This window comes from Pristiophorus japonicus, chromosome 12 (genome assembly GCF_044704955.1).
Source record: "Pristiophorus japonicus isolate sPriJap1 chromosome 12, sPriJap1.hap1, whole genome shotgun sequence".
NCBI lineage: Eukaryota > Metazoa > Chordata > Chondrichthyes > Pristiophoridae > Pristiophorus > Pristiophorus japonicus.
In genome coordinates this window covers 47,983,823-48,001,943 of record NC_091988.1, presented here as the reverse complement: position 1 = coordinate 48,001,943, position 18,121 = coordinate 47,983,823, and positions in this window count along the sequence as shown.

The following is an 18,121-nucleotide window of genomic DNA, read 5'->3' as shown; positions in this document are numbered from 1 at the left end:
TGATTTGCATATGTCAAAGTCTGACCCAGTGGATTCTGGATTTGCACTAGTATTGCATTCTGGGGCGGGGGTTGATTTTGGCTTTTGGGCGACCGTGTTGGTTGACCGCTTGGCCTGGCAGTGATGAGGCCCCATCGCTGTTTTGAGGCCTGGCCTCATTTAAATTTGCCAGACGAGCTATGGGGTTGCCAGACAGACGTCCCAATGCAACTTGCCGGATTGTGGCCTCAAGATGGGGCCAGGGCAGCCTCTGTGATTGCGGGGGATCGTAATCACAGAGGATGCGGGTCTGTACGGAGAAGGCTTCAATCAATTCCGGCCAAACATGACAATTTGGGCCCTATTTATTTCATAGAGCCCCTATTTCCAGACTAAAAAAATAACCTGTTAAGAGAAGAGAATCAAGGCCACAGATGGCTTCTGGGTGACGCCATATACCTACTGCTCCTCTGGATAATGACCCCAAGCTGAGTGCCCTGAAAAGCAGCAGAAAAGCTCTACAATAAAGCACATGCGGCTACTAGGCTGTTGATTGAGAGGACTATTGGGGTGCTAAAAATGCACTTTCGCTGCCTGGACAGATACCACGAACAGATAGACACAACCATCAGTGAACTGATGCCCACCTCCAACAGCACAAGCTAATGTTCCACATTGATGTCCTCCACAGGCAGGGCATAAAAGAGCCCAAAACTCTGTCAAATTTTGAATTTACAAGATGCGATTCTGTCTTAAACTTCATGAAACTTATATTTATAAAAATTTATTTGGCACAGGAGGGATTAATATGCTTTTCATTATGTGTGTCAGATAAGCCTTATATAACTCATGTCCTGATTCTGAGCAGAGCCAACCTATCTTCTTGGTATTTGTATCTCAACTGAAATTCAGTGCACATGATTTTAAATAATGGCCCAGAATGTTTTTATTAATTCATGGGATGTGGGAGTCACTGGCAAGGCCTGCAATTATTGCCCATCCCTAATTGCTCTTGAGAAGGAGGTGGTGAGCCACCATTTGAGAGGGCAGTTATCAGTCAATCACATTGCTGTGGGTCTGGAGTCACATATAGGCCCAGACTGGGTAAGACAGCAGATTTTCTTCCCTAAAGGACATTAGTGAACCAGATGAGATTTATCAAAATCCGATGGGATTTGAACTCATGGCTCCGGATCATTAGTCCAGGCTTTTGGATTACTAGTCCAGTAACATAACCACTGTGCTACAGTGGCAACATTGGTGACAAACGGCATAGGTTAGGTGCTCCCCGATCCTACAGTAGTGAATTTGCGCCACAATTTGCTGGAAAAATAATTTGAATATGCCACAGCGAGCATAGCAGTGGATCAGGAGCAGCGTGGCCAATGTCTGATACACATCCAAGGTACTGGGCCCGACACAGATCGGGACAATAGGTTATTTAACCAGGACACATTTAGGAGTAATATGTAAATCGCAGGTAAATAACGTGCAACGTGTAAGTGGATTTAAAACACCAAGAGAAATAGCTGGTGAGAATTAGTAGATGATGAAAGCAGAAATTTGCCAAGCTCATGCCCCCTCCTCCCAAAATAAGGAGCGAACACAAAAACACAGCACAATTGCATTCACAAATATAAAATACAGACACCTGATAACGTGAGGATAGGTCAATGTCCAGCTCGGGTTTAATTTCATTGATGAGTTTCTATTGAATCAGTATTGGCATTAAGAAGGGACCTGTCCGCATCGAGTTGTTTCCTGGATTGTGCTTGCTCTCCAGCCATATTTCATTACCAGCTGAATTGGATGCTTAGCGCATGAGCTTAATAAATATTAATATAAAAATATCAGTCAGGGGAAATTCAGTATATGCCTGGATGTCAAAACACTTCTTACTTAACTGAGGATTAGGATTCCATTTAAGTTCCTGGAAGAAGTCAGTAAAAATGTGTCTGTGGCGATCAGAGTAGCTTTCATTCAGCAAACTCAATCTCACCATTGATTTTAAAGGGGGTGGCGAGGTGTGATAATTAGCTGTTCAGCTTTGTCGATGAGGGCCTATGTGGAGCTGCAAAAAAGTCCCACAAATCATGGTGTGATGTGCGTCATGGCATAAGTCACACACGCCATAATTTCCTAGAATTTCTGCACCATAGCAATGGCATACTCCAATGGTGAATTTTCAGCAAATTCAGGTCCTTCTAGACTTACCAAAGTGAATTATTAATGTTTTTTGTTTGAACTGAAATAAATTCTACTTTCCATATTCCCTTTGTTTTCCATAGTTCCTTTGTTTATATGACGCATAAATAATTACAAAAATAATCATCCAATTTTCAGTGTCTTTTAACCTGTAATGAAGACTTTATAAATATAGGGCACTTCAAGCCACTTTTGCTTTTCAGCTCGTAACTTGGATCATGCAGGTTACTGTTTTACACCAATTTTTTTTTAGTTTACCTCACTCATTTTTTCCCATTCTGTGACTGTCAGGCTTATCTGTCAGTCTGCTCCCAGCTGAAAAAACATGGCTTGGGTGATTCACTCTCCAGTTCTATTTGCCTCCCTATGCAATAGTGAACTTGTTTCCTTCAGCACTTCTCCCTGACAGTACCGTTGAGATCAGGAACTTGTGCTGTCAGCAACATGTATAGTATTGACATGTATAGTAACATTCCATCACAACATGGGCGCATGGAGGGAATTTAAATCCCAATAAATGGGTGGGTTGTCGTTAGGTGGGAAGTTAAAGTATTAAAGGTGTGAATCCCAACCCCAAGCTGCCTCCAACAAGCCCACTTCCCGGTTTAACAGAGGAGGGATGGGGGCGGGCAGTCAACCCGCTCCCAGGAGGTGGGTTGGCACTTTAAATATTATAATGAGGCTGGAAGCCCCTGCTTTAGCCTGCCGTGCAGGTACCACTGTGGCCTGCCAGGGATTCCAGGCCTTGAGATTACCGGCAGCTGCAGCAAGGCGAGGATAGCCTTGGGGAACAATCCATGTGGGCCGGGAGGAGTAGGAATGCTTCACCCCACCCCCAGCCTCCAATGCTCACCACCTCCCTCCCCACCCCACTCCCCAGGGACGGGGATCGAACACTCCTGGGATTGGACCCGTTACCTACATTTGGACTTCCGGATTTCCCACCCTACCCCAGCACCCCCCCCACCCCCCCAGCCCTTCATTGGCCCCCCCCAATTCGGGCAGGTCAGAAACTTAAAATTCCAGCCATTGTGTGGTTGCCTTTAAAAAGAAAGAAAATGCTGGAAATCTAGAATAAAAATAGAAAATTGTGGAAGCGCACAGTAGACCTGTCAGCACCTGCAGAGAGAAAAGACAGGTTAATATTATGGGATTAGACCCTGTGTCCTGACGAAGGCTCCAAAATGTTCACCTGTTTTCTTTTTGCAGATGCTGATTGACCTACTTGTACTTCTAGCATTTTCTGTTTTCATCTCCTTGTGAATTGGAAAGTGCTCTTTAAAGTAGAAGGCAAAATTGTAAAAAGTAGAAACGGCACCTTCAGTTCTTGCTATATACTCAGTATGCTCAATATAGCAAGGCAATGTGCTTTAGATATTAAATAACTTGCCAAGTCAAATTTTCTCTCAGTGGTGTTAATGGGAACAATGCTGACTGCAAATACTCCAGTCTACCACTTGGTCTATTTTCCACCTGTGGCAGTAACTACCGAATGAAGATGTTCAGATGACTATCTGGTATTGTTCCAGTACTATGTAGGCCAAAAGCTTTGCAACTACTAGCACTGAAAAGCTTAGGAGACTGTTCCATTCTCCTCTTTCTTGGGGTATGGAGAGAAAGCAGGAAAGGGGTACTGAGGGAATGATCAGCCATGATCTTATTGAATGGTGGTGCAGGCTTGAAGGGCCGAATGACCTACTCCTGCACCTATTTTCTATGTTTCTAATGCAATTTTAGCACAAGTCTGATAGCTAGCTCATTGAGCACGGGTCTCTGGCCATGTTAGAGGAGTATTTTTCTGTTTGTGGTGGTAACTATTCAAAAAGTTTTTTTTTAAAATATCTGTAAAGATATAATTCTGCTGCCTCACTTCCAGTTACCCCAGTCTGCTACTTCTGTTCATCAATTCTGCCAGTGGATAATGGTTTTATCGAGCTGTCGCTGTCAGTGGAGGAATCTAGGTCCTCGTGTCTGGTAGGTGTTTAATAAAAATGAAGAAGTAAAAACTATTGAGTAATGTCAGGTCCTTGTGAGATAAATTATGTCGCCCATTGAAGACCTTCCACTTAACCTGATCCACCCACCTGATTTTTAAAGCTGTAATTCTTCCAGGCATGTTCAATTCTTGAAAACCATCTTAATAAGGCTCGGGACTGTACTTTCACTTTGAATAAGCCGTTTATTATGTTTAGAGGTAGATTTTTTAAAAAGGGGGAAAAAAGCCAACCAAATGCTAAAATTAAAAATTAAATCCTGAAAGATTAAGATATATCGCTTGTTAGTATGAAGAGGCTAGGATAGTTTAAACTGGCACATGTGGAGTGAACGCATGTAATAAAAAGCGACTGACTCTTTGTACACCCTTGTTTTTGTTGCTCACTCTCTGTATAGCTATCTTGCTGATCATTTCAAATGGTTAGCTCCACTGAGCAAACATCTCCGTTCTCAGTGTTGAAGTGAGCTATAAAGGTTTTAAGCATGTTTTGCCATTTTTAGGGTGATCATTCCCATTATCGTTTGCCAGAATATATCTGTAGCGTTATCGGGCTCAATTTTCCCCAATGCTGTTTCTTGGCGTACTTGAAGAATTACACCCATTTTTTGGGGGGCCCCAACTACGTCAAAAAAAATCATCCAACTTTCCCCGTTTGAATTATTGATTTTGGCACCGTGTAGCCTGTCCTTTAGCTTTGGGAGTGGAGTCTAAGATCTGCGCCAAAAAGATCGGGTTGCCAGGGTAACGAGGCACACACTGTGGGCTGAGGCTGGAAAGTGAAACATACAACACAATCTGACCAGCTCACAGTAACCTGCACAAGCACCTTGCACATTGCAGCAGCTTACCAGCATGAAATTATTAAAGAGTTTATGTCAAAAGTCTATCCCCCCGCTGCCCCCCCGCCCCTGGTGCCTGGTGCCACTCCTATCCCTGATCGAAAGCCCTCCCTTTCCTCTCTACCCTTCCCCCTTCTCTCCCTCTCTGCTGCTGCTATCCCAGCTGTGGAACTGCATCTTCTGCACTGATTCTCTTACCTGCGCCGATTTTGTTAACTGCCCAGAAGGTTTTTCGAGAGCGGTCATATACACCATCTAAAGAAAAATTGGAGTAAATCGGAGCTGGCCAAACTTGCTTAAATGGCCAGAATTGGCGCGAGTGGCAGGTTACGCCCCGAATGAGGTAAACAAATTATAGCCTAAAACAATCCTACCTGTGAATTACGCTGGCGCAGAAACTTTGGGGAAACTTGGAGATTTTAATTTACTCCCAAAAAAAACGATGCACGCCAAAACAAACGGTGCAGATAATTGGGGAAAATTTGAGCCCAATCACTGATCGTATGGTATGATGTTATGAATCAGCTTAACTCAATACATTATGGATATAATGACTCTTATTTGGTAATTTTCCACAGTCTTGCATTTTGTTAAAATGAAATGAACTGAATACTTTAACAATTCAAGAATTGTCAAAAAAAATTGTTGATAAACGTTAACTAAGGAAAACATAGAAACACAACTACGATTTATATGCATGAATTAAATTTTAATGGACATGATTCATAATTTATGAATTCGAAATGAGAAGGGAAGATTCATTTTAGTGAGTCAGAACAGTTAATTCTGAAAAAATTATGTGACTCATCTCAGCTGGTTCACAAGTTCATGAGTGAGCTTTGGTGTAAAAGTGACAGTGATGTGCCAGAGCTTCTGAGAAAACAGAAGGATGGGGAAAATTCTAAAAGTATGATATATATTTACAACCAACAGTCAAGACCACTGAATTGAATTTTCTCAAAAATCTATGGAATCACAGAATACATTCTCCAAAATACCAGTGAAAATCTCATGTCATAATAACAGAATTTGATTAATTCAACTCTCCTAAAACATTGGGCTTAAGTATAATATAAAATGAAATTACGGAATTCTATCTCGAAAATACTGGTAAAAATTCCAGACTCTCTCATCTTACATCGAGTGTATCCGGGATAGTTTCCTTGAACAGCACGTTGCGGAACTAACCAGGGAGCAGGCTATCTTATCTGGTACTGTGTAATGAGACAGGGTTAATAAACAATCTCCTAGTAAAGGATCCTCCAGAAATGAGTGACCATAACATGGTTGAATTTCAAATTCAGTTGGAGGGTGAGAAAGTAGAATCTCAAACCAGTGGCCTAAGCTTAAATGAAGGAGACTACAAAGGTATGAAGGCAGAGTTGGCTAAAGTGGACTGGGAAAATAGATTAAAGAGTGAGACAGCTGATGAGCAGTGGCAGACATTTAAGGAGATATTTCATAACTCTCAACAAAAATATATCCCAATGAGAAGGAAAGACTATAAGAGAAGGGATAACTCTTATTCAGTAAGCATAAATCAATGGGGTAGAAATTGGACCAAGTTGAGCTTGTTTTCCACCCAGAAAACGGGCACAGAGGTACAATTTAGAGGGCTAACCTTTGGCGTCTGAACAGTGTTGGAAACATGTCCAGCAACATCGTGATTTGCGCACTCGAGAGACATCCCTGGTGCCAGCCTAAAACAGGCATTAAGCCTCTTTCATATGCTAATGAAGAGCCTAATATCTGGTTAAGGACCCGATCCTAAAATTGGGCTGCCCTGATTGGTGCAGACACTGGACCTGCTATGTTTAGCTTTTCAAGGAGCATATGCAGCCTAACAAGTGGCTGCCACCAAAAAAGTGTGAGAAGCTGCAGTGGATGTGGTGCCCAGGCCACCCTTAAAGGGGCGTAATTCGACCCACTAATTCGAATTATGTACTGCAAATGTGTGGGTGTGGGAGAAATGGGTTTTGGTTCGTGGGACATTGGCACCAGTACTGGGCTAAGAGGGAACTGTTCAGTTGGGACGGGCTCCACTTAGACCGTGCTGGGACTAGAGTCCTGGCAAATCGAATAACTAGGGCTGTCGAGAGGGCTTTAAACTAATTAGTGGGGGGGGGGGGCGGGGGGTGGGGGGGAGGGTTCAGGTGAGCACAAATTTTAAAAGTTAAAGAATAAGGAGAAGGCAATAGAGCAGGGTAGCACTGGGGAAATGAAAACCAGAGTGTGACAGGAAGGGACAGAATGTATAAACATAAAGGTGAATTAGAAAGTGGGGCCAAAGTAGGTAAAAATGGGGAAAAAAACCAAAGTTAAAAGCTCTTTATCTGATTGCACGCAGCATTCGTAACAAAATAGATGAGTTGACGGCACAAATAGATACAAATGGGTATGACCTGATAACCATTACAGAGATATGGCTGCAAGGTGACCAAGGCTGGGAACTAAATATTCAGGGGCATTTGAAAATTCGGAAGGAGAGACAGAAAGGAAAAGGGGTAGCTCTGTTGATAAAGGATTAGATCAGTGCATTAGTGAGAAGCAATATTGGCTCAGAAGATCAAGATGTTGAATCAGTTTGGCTGGAGATGAGGAATAATAAAGGGAAAATGTCGCTGGTGGGCGCAGTCTATAGGCCCCCTAACAGTAGCTACATTATTGGACGGAATATAAATCAAGAAATAATGGAGGGTTGTAAAAAAGGAACAGCAATAATCATGGGTGATTTTAACTTTCATATTGATTGGACAAAGCAAATTAGCCTGGGTAGCCTTGAGGAAGAGTTCATAGAGTGTACCCGGGATAGTTTCCTTGAACAGTACGTTGCAGAACCAACCAGAGAGCAGGCTATCTTACATCTGGTACTGTGTAATGAGACAGAATTAAAAAATAATCTTGTAGTAAAGGATCCTCTTGGAATGAGTGACCATAACATGGTTGCATTTCAAAGTTAGTTGGAGGGTGAGAAAATTGAATCTCAAACCAGTGTCCGAAGCTTAAATAAAGGAGACTTCAAAGGTATGAAAGCACAGTTGACTAAAGTGGACTGGGAAAATAGATTAAAGTGTGGGAAGGTTGATGAGCAGTGGCAGACATTTAGGGGCCAAGTTTCGGGCCGCGCCAAGAACGGCGCAGCCCCGACCTGGACGCCCGTTTTTCGCGCTACAAAGTGCGCCTAAAGAAAACTTCCAGATTCTCCAGCTCCCTACTGGTCGTTTGCTGCTTGGGGGGCAGAGCGAGGTCCCTGCGCTGAAAACAGTGCCGGGACCTCTGCACATGCGCGCTACAGTGGGCGCGCATGTGCAGTAGCTCCAGGCGCCCAAAACTGTGTGGGAGGGGCCCGAAGCACGCAGCCCCTAGCCCTGGCCGAATGGCCTCACTGGGGCTGCGTGCATAAGGCTGTCTCCCACGCCCAGCTCCTGCTTCCCCCCCGCCCCCCCCCCCAGCCCCTGGACCGAACTGGACCCAACCCCCCGGACTGGACCCGATCCGTGCTCCCCCCACACCCGACCTGACCTCCCTCTCACTCCCTTCCCCCGCCCCCCCACCCAAACCGAACCGACCTCCTTGACCCGACCCGCGCTCCCGGCCCCACCCCCCCAACCCGAACCGACCCGACCTGCACTCCCTCCCTCCCTCCCTCCCCCCCTCCCCCCTACCCGAACCGACCCGACCTCCCTCCTCCCCCGCCCCCTGACCCGACCCCGTGTTCCCGACCGCCCCACCCCCGTGGACCGGACCCGACCCGCACTCCCGACCCCGGACCCGACCCGACCCAACGCCACCTTCCTGTAAATCTGGTGCTGGGGACGGGCCCTGCCCGAAGTCTTGGGCCCGGCTGGGCTCGGCCCGTTCAGCCTCCCTCCCCCTTCTCCTCCCCACCCCGCCCCTTCTCCTTCCCCCCCCTTCTCCTTCCCCCCCTTCTCCTTCCCCCCCTTCTCCTTCCCCTCCTTCTCCTTCCCCCCCTTCTCCTTCCCTTCTCCCCCCCTTCCCTTCTCCCCCGCCTTCTCTTTCCCCTTCTCCTCTCCCCCTTTCCCCTTCTCCTCTCCCCCACTTTCCCCTTCTCCCCCCCTTTCCCCTCCCCTCCCCCCCTTCCCCTTCTCCCTTTCCCTTCTCCCCCCCCTTCTCCTCCCCCCCTTCTCTCCCCTCCCTCCTTCTCTCCCCTCCCTCCCCCTTCTCCCCCTTCCCTCCCTCCCCCTCTGCCTCCCTCCCTCCCCTCCCCCTCCCCTCGCTGTCAGAAACAGACACTGACAGACAGAGAGTGAGAGAGACACACAGACAGACAGAGAGATAGAGACACTGACAGAGACAGTGGGGGGTGGAGGGGGGGCATCCCAGCATGCTGTTGGAGGGCTCCCGGTGCTGCAGTCGGTAAGTAGAACATTTTTTATTTATTGATTTCAAAAAAAAATTATTTCTTATTAATTTTTTTTGATTGATTTATTGGTTGATTTATTGATGTTTTTATCATTTATTATTGATGATGGCTCTTTATTTGTAAAACTGAAGTGTTTAATGTTTGTAAACTTCCCTTTAAACCCCCCCCCCCTCCCCATTCCCTACGCCTGATTTGTAACCTACGCCTGATTTTCTAAAGTGTAGACAAGGTTTTTTTGAGCGTACAAAAATCTTCACTTACTCCATTCTAAGTTAGTTTGGAGTAAGTTTTCACTGACGAAACTTTGAAAACAGGCGTAAGTGTCCGGACACGCCCCCGTTTGGAAAAAAAAGTTCTGTTCCAAAGTGAAACTGTTCTAACTGACTAGAACTGGAGCAAACTAAATGCCGAGAATTTGAATTTCTAAGATACTCCGTTTGACACCAGTTGCTCCAAAAAAATCAGGAGCAACTGAGGCCGAAACTTGGGCCCTTAAGGACATAACTCTCTACAAAAATATATCCCAATGAGAAGGAAAGACTGTAAGAGAAGGGATAACCATCCGTGGCTAACGAAGGAAATAAGAGATGGTATCAAATTGAAAACGGGGTCAAACAATGTGGCCAAGACTAGTGGGAGGCCAGAGGATTGGGAAACTTTTAAAAGCCAGCAAAGGGCGACCAAAAAAATAATAGAGAGGAAGGATAGATTATGAAAGTAAACTAGCACAGAATATAAAAACAGATAGTAAGAGCTTCTACAGGTACATAAAAAGGAAAAGAGTGGTTATAGTAAATATTGGTCCCCTAGACGGTGAGACTTGGAAATTAATAATGGGGAACAGGGAAATGGCAGAGACTTTGAACAAATATTTTGTATCGGTCTTCACGGTAGAAGACACTAAAAACATCCCAGTAGTGGATAATCAAGGGGCTATATGGAGGGAGAAACTTAATACAATCACTATCACTATAGAAGTAGTACTTGGTAAAATAATGGGACTAAAGACAGACAATTCCCCTGGACCTGATGGCCTGCATCCTAGGGTCTTAAAAGAAGTGGCTGCAGAGATAGTGGATGCATTGGTTGTAATCTACCAAAATTCCCTGGATTCTGGGGAGGTCCCAGTAATTTGGAAAACCGCAAATGTAACGCCCCTATTTAAAAAAGGAGGCAGACAGAAAGCAGGAAACTATAGACCAGTTAGCCTAACATCTGTTGTTGGGAAAATGCTAGAATCCATTGTTAAGGCAGCAGTAGCAGGACATTTGGAAAAGCATAATTCAATCAAGCAGAGCCAGCATGGTTTTATGAAAGGGAAATCATGTTTGATAAATTTGCTGGAGTTCTTTGAGGATGTAATGAGCAGGGTGGCTAAAGGTGAAGCAGTAGATGTGGTGTATTTGGATCTCCAGAAGGCATTTGATAAGGTGCCACATAAAAGGTTACTGCACAAGATAAAAGTTCAATGGGTTTGGGATAATATATCAGCATGGATAGAGGATTGGCTAACTAACAGAAAACAGAAAGTCGGGATAAATGGGTCATTTTCCAGTTGGCAAACGGTAAGTAGTTGGGTGCTGCAGGGATTGGTACTGGGGCCTCAACTAGTTACAATCTATATTAATGACTTGGATGAAGGGAGCGAGTATAATGTAGCCAAGTTTGCTGATGATACAAAGATGGGTGGGAAAGCAAACTGTGATGAGGACACAAAAAATCTGCAAAGGGATATAGACAGGCTAAGTGAATGGGCAAAAATTTGGCAGATGGAGTATAATGTGGAAAGATGTGAGGTTATCCACTTTGGCAGAAAAAATAGAAAAGCAAATTATAATTTAAATGGAGAAAAATTGCCGAGTGCTGCTGTACCGAGGAACCTGGGGGTCCTTGTGCATGAACCACAAAAAGTTAGTATGCAGGTACAGTAAGTAATCAGGAAGGCAAATGGAATGTTGGCCTTTATTGCAAGGGGATAGTGTATAAAAACAGAGAAGTCCTGCTACAACTGTACAGGGTATTGGTTAGGTCACACCAAAGTACTGTGTACAGTTTTGATCTCTGTATTTAAGGAAGAATATACTTGCATTGGAGACTGTTCAAAGAAGGTTCTCTTGGTTGATTCTGGAGATGAGGGGGTTGACTTATGAAGATAGGTTGAGTAGGTTGGGCCTAAAGTCATTGGAGTTGAGAAGAATGAGAGATAATCTTATCGAAACATATAAGATAATGAGGGGGCTCGACAAGGTGGATGCAGAAAGGATATTTCCACTCATAGGGGAAACTAAAATTAGGGGGCATAGTCTCAGAATAAGGGGCCGCCCATTTAAAACTGAGATGAGGAGGAATTGCTTGTCTTCGTGGGTGGTAAATCTGTGGAATTCTCTGCCGCAGAGAACTGTGGAGGCTAGGTCATTGAATATATTTAATGCGGAGATAGACCGATTTTTGAGCGATAAGGGAATAAAGCGTTATTGGGAACAGGCAGCGAAGTGGAGCTGAGTCCATTATCAGATCAGCCATGATCTTATTGAATGGCGGAGCAGGCTCGAGGGGCCAAATGGCCTACTCCTGCTCCTATTTCTTATGTTATTGTGTAAATCCAGTGTGGGGCAATTTCGGCTCCATCGAATACTAACTGGATTGCTCTTTCAAAGAGCCGGTGCAGACTCGATAGAAAAGCCAGGAAGTTATGCTAAACCAATATAAAACACTAATTTGATCCCAGCGGAGTATTGCACCCAATTCTGGGCACCACACTTTAGGAAGGAGTGAAGGCATTGGAGAGGTACAGAAGATTTACGAGCACGGTTCCAGGGATGAGGTATTACAGTTACAAGGATAGACTAGAGAAGCTGGGGTTGTTCTCCTTGGAGTAGAGACGGCCAAGAGGAGATTTGATAGAGGTGTTTAAAATCATCAAGAGTTTAGATGGAGTAAATAAAGAGAAACTATTTCCCATGGCTGAAGGATCTATAACGAGAGAGGACAAATTTAAGGTGATTGGCAAAAGAACCAGAGGCAACATGAGGAAAAGCTTTTCACGCAACGAGTAGTTAGGATTTTGGAATCTGTCTGATAGGGTGGTGGATACAGATTCAATAGTCGCCTTCAAAAGAGAATTGGATAAATACTTGAGGGTGAAAAAATTGCAAGGATGTGGGCAAAGAGCGGCGGAGTGGGACTTCCTGGATTATTCTTCGAAAGAGCCGGTGCAGATTCGATGGGCTGAATGCCTCCTTCTGTGTTGTATTATTCTATGATTGTAATCGGGAGGAAGGATAATTGTTTAAGACCTTTTTTCTTGGTTTTCATGCAACTCAACAGGAATGGGCTGATCCCTCAAAAATTAATCTGTCATTTTAAGACAGCACATATGTCACTAAAACATGTTTCACGGTATTTTAAGGCAAGAAAATAAGTGCACGTTGAACAACTCAAACCTTTAAAAAAGCTGCAGGTAGTTCTGAGCATTCAAATATTGGTCTCAATGCTGTTCAGGAGGCTTTAAGATGGATATAGATGAGGAGGGTCATTTGGTCCATTTTACTCATCCGTAAACAACCTGCACCACTATATCTATTGCTCCTTCAATGATTATAAGGGGTAGATTTTACTTTTGTGTGATAGTGTAAATGGCTGATAGTAAATTGGCAGCCCATTGTACATTTCGCCCCAATTTTATTTCTATTGAAATAAATGCCTTTATTTTAACGTAATCCACGCTCCCTCCGATATATGATTCACAAATGCAAGTCTCGGATGGTTCCTTTGCAGTGAAGTCTAACTTCTGGAGCTGTGGCTCATAACAGCATCTACTGTGACCTGAGTGATAATTGAGCACGCCATGAGCGTGGTAACGTCATGCTTTAGGTGCCTGGATAGATCTGGGAGCATCCTGCAAGATTTCAAGCCTCAGGGTATGGTCCTGCATGCTGTACAGCTTTGCCCTGCAAAGAGGTATCATTATGGAGATCCTGTAAGAGCAAGCTCACCAGGTGCTGCAAGGGGACTAGCTAGAGGGGCAGTCGGTGCCTGAAGAGGCTGCAGAATAGAACCTGATTCCCGTTGCAAACATCATACAACAAGCTCTCATACAGGATACCACCTAAATGCATAGTGCACATTTCCAAGTCAACATTTCTGTCTCCATTTTCCCCATGCCTTCCACAAATAAGCTTATCAAATCATTCATGCAACTAATTTCTTTGATTCATGCCTCTTGATAAATTCTGTCCACAAACCTTGGTAAATGCATTCTCTATTCACACAACTTCAATGCAACTCGATTTTTAATAACCAAACCTGTCATACATGTGAGTACCTACCATTTGCTTTACAATACTTCAGCTTGGTGACAGTATGTGATGGATAGGCTCTTAAATCTAATCATGTGCTTCATCTAGGTGGTACTTAAGTGGTAAGAGTTTGTGAGGTGGCTGTTTGGCTATGTGTGCCTCTTGGATTTGCGGTCGCTCTTCCCTCTTAGCAGCTGAGTCATGAGATGGACCATCTACAGGCTCCATCATTTCCACAACTATATGAGCAGCTAGCCCTATACATTTTCTTCCAGGTGGAGGTGGCCTGCAGGTCCAGATGTACTGCTGCCTTGACACAAATGACATCCTAATAAATGCAAGTCCTTTCTTCCTTCCTTCTAATGTGTGACCATGGTAAACTATCCCTCCTCATTCTTCTCAACACCGTGGACCACACCATCCTCCTCTAACACCTCTCCTCCATCATCCAGTTGGGTGGGACTGCCCTCACCTGGTTCCATTAACTATCCAGTCATATTCAGAGAATCACCTGCAATGGTTTCTCTTCCTGCTGCTGCACTGTCACCTTTGGAGTCCCCCAAGGATCTCTCCTGGGCCTATTCCTATTTCCCATCTACATCTTTTCTCTCATCCAAAAACCCAATGTCAAGTTACACATGTATGCAGAGGACACTCAGCTCTAACTCAACCACCCCTCTTGAACCCTCCACTGACTCTGCTTTGTCATGCTGCTTGTCTGACATCCAGGCCTGGATGAGCAGAAATGTCCTCTAACTAGATATTGGGAAGACCGAAGTCATTGTCTTCAGTCCCTGCCACAAACTCTGTTCCCAAGTCACCAACTCCATCCATCTCCAAGGTCACTGTCTGAGGCTGACGCAGAACATTTGCAACCTTGGCATCCTATTTGACCTTATGATGAGCTTAAAACCACATATCCCCATCATCACTCAGAACACCTACTCCACCTTCATAACAATGCCCATTTTAGTCTTCGCCCCTGCCTCAGCTCATTTCCTTTCACGGGATGTGGACGTCGCTGGCAAGGCCAGCATTTATTGCCCTTCCCTAATTGTCCTTGAAAAGATGGTGGTGAGCCGCCTTCTTGAATCGCTGCAGTCCGTGTGGTGAAGGTACTCCCACAGTGCTGTTAGGGAGGGAGTTCCAGGAGTTTGACACAGCGACGATGAAGGAACGGCGATACACTTCCAAGTCAGGATGGTGTGTAACTTGGAGGAGAACTTGCAGGTAAAGCTGTTCTCATGCGCCTGCTACTCTTATCCTTCTTGGTGGTAGAGGTCACGGGTTTGGGAGATGCTGCTGAAGAAGCCTTGGCGATTTGCTGCAGTGCATCTTGTAGATGGTACACACTGCAGCCATGGTACATCAGTGATGGAGGGAGTGAATGTTGAAGGTGCCAATCAAGCAGGCTGATTTGTCCTGGATGGTGTCGAGCTTCTTGAGTAGTGTTGGAGCTGCACTCATCCAGATACGTGGAGAGTATTCCATCACATTCCTGATTTGTGCCTTGTAGATGGTGGAAAGGCTTTGGGGAGTCAGGAGGTGAGACACTCGCTCTGGAATTCCCTCCCAAGTCTCTCCACTACTCTACTTCCCTCTCCTCTTTTAAGATGCACCTGAAAATCTACCTCTTTGACAAAGCTTTTGATCACCTGTCCTACTATCTCTATGTGTCTCAGTGTCAAATTTTGTTTGATAACGCTGCTGTGAAGCGCCTTGGATGTTTTACTACGTATAAGGCGCTATATAAATGTAACTTGTTGACAGCACCATCGGCTATGCCCAATCCAGTTATGTCTTTATGCTGGGCACTGCCTCATCATGGTCACTGATCTGCGTGACAGCAGGATTAATAGCACCAAACAGATCAGTGAAGCCATGTCTTGTGATTTATTCTAGCCAATTTCGAAAGGAAATAAAGGAGAGTATCAAATTAAAAACCAATGCATATAAGGTGGCTAAGGTTAGTGAGAAACTAGAAGATTGGGAAAATTTTAAGCGACAGCAAAGAATGACTAAGAAAGTAATAAAGAAAGGAAAGATAGATTACGAAAGTAAACTTGCGCAAAACATAAAAACAGATAGTAAAAGCTTTTATCGATATATAAAACGGAAAAGAGTGACTAAAGTAAATGTTGGTCCCTTAGAAGATGAGAAGTAGGATTTAATAATGGGAAATGTGGAAATGGCTGAGACCTTAAACAAGTATTTTGCTTCGGTCTTCACAGTGGAAGACATAAAAGCCATGCCAAAGATTGCTGGTCACGGGAATGTGGGAAGGGAGGACCTTGAGATAATCACTATGACTAGGAGGGTAGTGCTGGACAGGCTAATGGATCTCAAGGTAGACAAGTCCCCTGGTCCTGATGAAATGCATCCCAGGGTATTAAAAGAGATGGCGGAAATTATAGCAGATGCATTCGTTATAATCTACCAAAATTCTCTGGACTCTGGGGAGGTACCAGCAGATTGAAAGCAGCTAATGTAATGCCTCAGTTTAAAAAAGGGGGCAGACAAAAGGCATGTAATTATAGGCCGGTTAGTTTAACATCTGTAGTGGGGAAAATGCTTGAAGCTATCATTAAGGAAGAAATAGCGGGACATCTGGATAGGAATAGTGCAATCAAGCAGACACAACATGGATTCATGAAGGGGAAATCATGTTTAACTAATTTACTGGAATTCTTTGAGGATATAACGAGCATGGTGGATAGAGGTGTACCGATGGATGTGGTGTATTTCGATTTCCAAAAGGCATTCGATAAGGTGCCACACAAAAGGTTACTGCAGAAGATAAAGGTACACGGAGTCAGAGGAAATGTATTAGCATGAATAGAGAATTGGCTGGCGAACAGAAAGCAGAGAGTCGAGATAAATGAGTCCTTTTCGGGTTGGAAATCAGTGGTTAGTGGTGTGCCACAGGGATCGGTGCTGGGACCACAACTGTTTACAATATACATAGATGACCTGGAAGAGGGAACAGAGTGTAGTGTAACAAAATTTGCAGATGACACAAAGATTAGTGGGAAAGCGGGTTGTGTAGAGGACACAGAAAGGCTGCAAAGAGATTTAGATAGGGCTAAGGTTTGGCAGATGGAATACAATGTCGGAAAATGTGAGGTCATCCACCTTGAGAAAAAAAAACAGTAAAAGGGAATATTATTTGAATGGGGAGAAATTACAACATGCTGCGGTGCAGAGGGACCTGGGAGTCCTTGTGCATGAAGTTAGTTTGTAGGTGCAGCAGGTAATCAGGAAGGCGAATGGAATGTTGGCCTTCATTGCGAGAGGGATGGAGTACAAAAGCAGGGAGGTCCTGCTGCAACTGTACAGGGTATTGGTGAGGCCGCACCTGGAGTACTGCTTGCAGTTTTGGTCACTTTAATTAAGGAAGGATATACTAGCTTTGGAGGGGGTACAGAGACGATTCACTCGGCTGATTCCGGAGATGAGGGGGTTATCTTATGATGATAGATTGAGTAGACTGGGTCTTTACTCGTTGGAGTTCAGAAGGATGAGGGGTGATCTTATAGAAGCATTTAAAACAATGAAAGGGATAGACAAGATTGAGGCAGAGAGGTTGTTTCCACTGATCGGGGAGACTAGAACTAGGGGGCACAGCCTCAAAATACGGGGGAGCCAATTTAAAACCGAGTTGAGAAGGAATTTCTTCTCCCAGATGGTTGTGAATCTGTGGAATTCTCTGCCCAAGGAAGCAGTTGAGGCTAGCTCATTGAATGTATTCAAATCACAGATGGATAGATTTTTAACCAATAAGGTAATTAAGGGTTATGGGGAGCGGGCGGGTAAGTGGAGCTGAGTCCATGGCCAGATCAGCCATGATCTTGTTGAATGGCGGAGCAGGCTCGAGGGGCTAGATGGCCTACTCCTGTTCCTAATTCTTATGTTCTTATGTTCTTATGAAATATGTAAAAGCCAGGAAAGCTTGCTTGTTCTCGTCTGCATTGCTTGCCGGAAATTGCACTGTGAAAATGGGCGAGGTGCCTGTTTTCCCAATGTAATTGGGTTTGCCACTCGCCCCCACCCTGGCCACTTGCCCGATTCCTGCTCTAGGTTAAAATTGAGGCTTTAATTCAGCTAAGAACATGGTTCATTCTTCAATACATTTCCTGAATTGTTTTAAAAATAATTAGACATTTCCAGCAAACATTTCTGTGGCAATATAGGAGAACAGACCTTTATATTTACAAAGCAGTTATGGTTGTTCATTGTTCAAAGACATAAAGAGATAATGTATTTTTCCAGTTCGTTCAATATTTTACAAACCATTTTGAATGCCAATGGCAGTCTGTTTTGTTTTTAATTTAACTTAAAATGGCGTTTGACATGCAGTTGTTGAAGTTTAATTTTGACTCACTTCATGTTCGAATTTAATCTAGATTGGCACCCACTATCT